Consider the following 5,513-nt stretch of genomic DNA (forward strand, 5'->3'; position numbering starts at 1 on the left):
GATCTCAAATTATATTGCAGAATAATGATCAACAGAACTATTTTGTACTGACTTAGAAACAGAGAAATCAATCAGTGGAACAGATGTGATTTACAACAAAGAGAAGACAATGAACCAAGTGATCTAATGGTTGTTTAAATTTCAAGACCCAAGTTGCTGAAGTAAATAAGGATTCAATATTTGAAAAAATGTTCTGGGAAAACTGGAGATTAGTTAGACAAAAATTGTATTTAGACCAACACCTCATAATAAATGCTAAGATGAGCTACAAAAATACTTGACTTAAATATTAAATGCAATTTAAGAAGGATATTAGTTGAATGAGAAAGAAATTCGCAATTGAAACTATGAATAGGGTAAGAGTTCATGACCAAATGGGATAGAGAATATCACAGAAGAAAAAATGGACAAATTTAACTACATAAAATTCAAAATGAAAAAAAAACCTTTCCAGCAAGTTCCTTTAATAAGGTCTCATTGCTAAGATATGGCATGAACTAATTCTAATTTATGAAATAAGAGCCATTCCTCCATTGATTCATGGTAAAAGTATATGAACATACAGTTTTCATAGCAAAAATATCCAAGACATCAATAATCATGTGAAAATGTTCCAAATCCCTAATAATTAAAGAAATATAAATTAAAAGTAACTGGGGTCCCATATGACACTCATATTGACAAAATTACAAAAAAGAAAAATTATAAATGTTAGACAGACTGTGGGGAAAATGGCCCAATGTCAGTGGAGTTACACCTTATCAATTGACCTAAATGTTCTGAAAAGCATTTAGAATTGTTCCCCAAAAGTTACTGAACTGAACTGTGTATGCCTTTTGACTCAACTGTACCACTAATATGTCAGTACCTCAATGATATCAGATAAAGGGGGAAAGAACCCATATTTATAGTAGCACTTTTACTAGTGGCAGAGAACTGGAAACCAAGGGGGTGTCTGGCAGTTGGACTATCAAAAAAAATTGCAACTTGTGAGTGTTATGAAATATTGTTACACAATAGATATTATTAAAGGGATGTTTTCATAGAAATCTGGGAGGACTGATATGAACTAATACAAAGATAAGTAAGCAGAATCAGGAAAATAATTTATATGACAACAATGAAAGAAGCACACACTCTCATCAGTGCAATGATCTTCTGCAACTGAAGATTATCAGGGACAAAGTTTGCTAGCAACCATCTCCTGGAAGAGAGGTGATGTACCCAATGAAGACTTAGCCATACATTTTTGGACATGGACAATGTGGGGACTTGTTTTACTTGAATGCGTATTTGGCACAAGGGTTTTTTTCTTTTTTTTAATAGTGAGGAAAGGGAGCAAAGAGGTAGAAATTAATAGAGATTAAGGATTAAGATCTCACCAAAAAATGAGAAGAAAACAGAAGAAAGCTGGAAGGTATCACAGACAAGAGAGATGGTTTTGAAAGTTATATATTGAATTTACAATATACTAAAAAAACAAAAAATGAACCAGATAATAGATGTTTCCATTTCCATATACAATCACTCTATTTTACATTGTTTATGGAACTCTGCATTCAATTTGGTGTTTGTTCAGTTTGGAATATTTTTTAAAAAGGTTTTTTGAAAATAATCAGGTTAGAATGGCAATATTGGAACTAGAAATTCACATATGAGACTAACCAGATGGCAACCTTGACACGTTTGTCTCAATGGATCTACCCAGAAGCTATGGGATACAGATGTTAATGTCTGAAATTAATTTTTGCAGTACTCACATTTGGAATGGTGATTGTTGCTTTGATTATTCTCTTTTATGTTCTAACATTGGTCAATGTAGGATAAAATGACAGTAGACAAGTCAGTCTTGCAAGACAAAATATTTCACCAGAAATATGCTGTTTCTTTCTTGTCCCCAAAGACACTTCATCTTCATTTTGGGGAGCAAGATCTCATTCACAACCCTCACAAGATTAATCTATAAATGGTTTGTCATGAAGAAAATGGCTCTCTTCATCTCATCATTACATTCTTGCTATGTGTTGTGTCTATGTTCACCTACAGCTAGTGGCAAAGTCCATTTAATTCCCTTGCAAATCAATCCAGGCATCTACAGCTTCTCAGAAAGGCCACACACAGTTCCCTGGCTTGGGCTGACAGGCCATGTCTCTAATAATGGGACTTCTGAGAATAGGCATTTTTATAAATCACAGTTCTGTTTCATAATCTAGCACACCATATTTTTAGTATCCAAATAAACAGAGATTTTTTTTCCTCACTCTTTCCTCTCAGTCCCCTTTTCCTCCCTCCCTCCCTCATTCCCTCTTTCCTTCCTTTCATTCTTCTACCCTTTCTTTCATCTTTCCTTCCTTCCTTTCCTCCCTCCTTCCTTCCATCTTTCCTTCCTTCTTTCCTTCCTCTTTCCCTCCGTCCTTCCTTCCTTCCATCTTTCCTTCCCTCCGTCCTTTATTGGCACCCCCCCTTTTATCTTTGGCCATGTCAAGTGAGGGATTAGAAGGCAATTTTCAAACCCCAAAGAAAAATGTTGTCATTTTGTTAGCGTTATTTGATTGCTCTTCATAGTCTTTTCATTACAATTGGCATTTAGAGAAGTAGCCACACATGCCGCTCCCCACCTTTCTGCATGATACCGTTTCTTCCTGTTCCCCTTATCTGTAGCTGTGATGATGCCTGGCTTTCTCCTTTCCCTTTCTTGTGGGTTGGTGCAGTTTCTTGATGTTTGTGACAGGCCACGATAGGGGAAGCTTTTATCACTGTGGGGTTTGGAGGCCTCAGTAAATTGAAAATTGCAAATGAAATCCACTGGGCTTGAATTCATCAGCTATTATGTCAGGTGACCTTTGGCAGCTGCTGATAAAAAACGAGAGAATGTTAGCTCTGATCCAATTTTCAGCACTAACCATTCCTTTTCAAATCCATTCACAGTCAGGCAGCAGACACATGGGAAGTGAAAATGATAGGGTTTCCAGAGAGCTGCATTGTGTTGCAGATTAAGATTTTCTCCCCCTATTTCGAGAGGTCGGCCCCTGGGCCCCTGTCTGCTATCTACCTATTGTCCAATCAGTTTCAATATCTGCTTCAGAGGACATGTTAGCCATCCTTACAGATAAGTGCTTACAGGAGAAAATGTTGGACTTAATAGTTTTGCTTCTGAGGCATCAAGGGTCACAGTGTACCAATATTGACTGGCACATGTTAGTTTAATCCGACATTCTAAGGAATGCGACGTGAGATTCTTTCAGAGTTGTTGATCTCTGGGTGATTTTTGTTACCAGCACTGGTTCTTATAAAAAAAAATTTTCTTTCCACATAACTATTTATATTCATGAGTCAGGGATATTCTAAAATGCCTATCATGCCCAAGCAGGTGCAGCCCTAAGCTTGGCTCCGTAATGTACAGATGCCGAAATTAGGGCACAAGGCATGAACCTGTTCAAGGGATTTCTGTATTTGTGACTTGACCAAACAGAAGTCCTAGCAAGGGCATTATAGGAGATAGACTGGCCCTAAAATAAATGATGAACTGTCTCAAGGCTTGTACATCCTCTGGTAAGCGTCATGGATCTTTATAATGCAAGGCGGAACATATGGATTTGTTCTATTCCTCTCGGGTACCGTGAGCACGCAGAAGAGCAAAAGCTGAATCATTTCCCCACCTCATAAAAGTAGCAACAGGAAAATAAACCATCTGAAATGGAAGCCAACTCAAAACTCAGTGTTTCTTTCTTGAATGACTCAAGCAAAAATGACTCTTTCACTTTAGTTTTGCAAGAAGCATTGCACAGAGGGAAGTTTCCCAGTAAGCATAAAAGAAAAATAAAATCAAACATTGTCATCTGTGATCCCTGAAACCATTTTTAAAGTAAAATAACCAAGTAGAAGGAGGAAAAGTGGAATTAAAAGTTTTTGTATTTATTTTACTTTTTGACAAGTTTAGTACCTGTAGATATAACATATATATATATATATATCCAAGTTAATGGAGTAGAAGAGTATTTATTGGTCATAATGATTTTTCCCTTTTTAAAATTTATCTATTGATATCTATTATCAACCAATCAACAAGTTTTTATTAAGTGTTTCCTTTGTGCCAAACACCGTGCTATATGCTGGGAGTGCATATACAAAACTGAGATCTTCCTCACCCTCAAGTAAATTATATTCTACTGTACCAAGAAACAAGTGTGGAAGAAATGCCAGGAGAGTTAGCATAGTTCTTGTCTTTGCTCAAGAATGCAACCCAAATTTGTCAAAAATGCATCATGGATAGATAGAAGATGTATGTTTCTAAGAAACGTTTTCTACATGGAGAAATAAAAAATAATTCCAAAAATATAAGATTTGCCATTTCCTTCATTTTAGAAACAATTAAGTTCTCTGATTCTGTCAACCCCTCAATTCTTTCACAGGCTATTTATTACCTCTGCTCTAACTAGACTATTATCCCTTCCCAACATGGAACTTTTTATCAATGAGATCAACTCTATCTATATACTAGTCCCTTGCTCCCTTCTATTATCACTGATTATTCCTTGCCAAACCCCCAACCTTGGATCATTCCCACTATCCTTTGCTCCTGTTCATTTGTTATTGGTCAGACCTGAAGAAAAATCATGAACCCATTCTGTCTGGCTTCATTAAAAATTAATGTTATAAAATTTCAGCTGGGCCCTCACTGTAAAGCAATCCTCTTATATGTTCCTAAGTGGTTCACTATCCCTCTTATCACAACAGCTGTTCCAAACATTTTCATCTCTCTTCAAATTCCCCCAGTGTCTCTGCCCCAAAACTTCTCAGCTAAAGACATTTCTTCATACGTCACTCCCAAAATGTAGGCTATTTGTTGGGAGCCCCCTCTTGTCCCTTCATCTTCATTTCACAACCTTCGGATGCCTTCCCCCTTTCTCTCCTCCTTAACTCTTGCCTCACATGAAAAGGTGACCTTTCTTCTCGCCAAGGCAAATCTCTCTACATGTACAAGTGATCTCATTTCATTGTCATATTTAGCAGAGTCTCATTTATCATCCCCACTTCCTCACTAATTTTCCATTTTTCTTTTTATACTAGATACTTTCTTACTTCCTAAAATCATATTCATGTGTCCTCCCATTTAGAAAAGAAGGGAAAGGGAAAGGAAAGGAAAGGAAAGGAAAGGAAAGGAAAGGAAAGGAAAGGAAAGGAAAGGAAAGGAAAGGAAAGGAAAGGAAAGGAAAGGAAAGGAAAGGAAAGGAAAGGAAAGGAAAGGAAAGGAAAGGAAAGGAAAGGAAAGGAAAGGAAAGGAAAGGAAAGGAAAGGAAAGGAAAGGAAAGGAAAGGAAAGGAAAGGAAAGGAAAGGAAAGGAAAGGAAAGGAAAGGAAAGGAAAGGAAAGGAAAGGAAAGGAAAGGAAAGGAAAGGAAAGGAAAGGAAAGGAAAGGAAAGGAAAGGAAAGGAAAGGAAAGGAAAGGAAAGGAAAGGAAAGGAAAGGAAAGGAAAGGAAAGGAAAGGAAAGGAAAGGAAAGGAAAGGAAAGG

Source organism: Gracilinanus agilis, chromosome 3 (assembly GCF_016433145.1).
Source record: "Gracilinanus agilis isolate LMUSP501 chromosome 3, AgileGrace, whole genome shotgun sequence".
NCBI lineage: Eukaryota > Metazoa > Chordata > Mammalia > Didelphimorphia > Didelphidae > Gracilinanus > Gracilinanus agilis.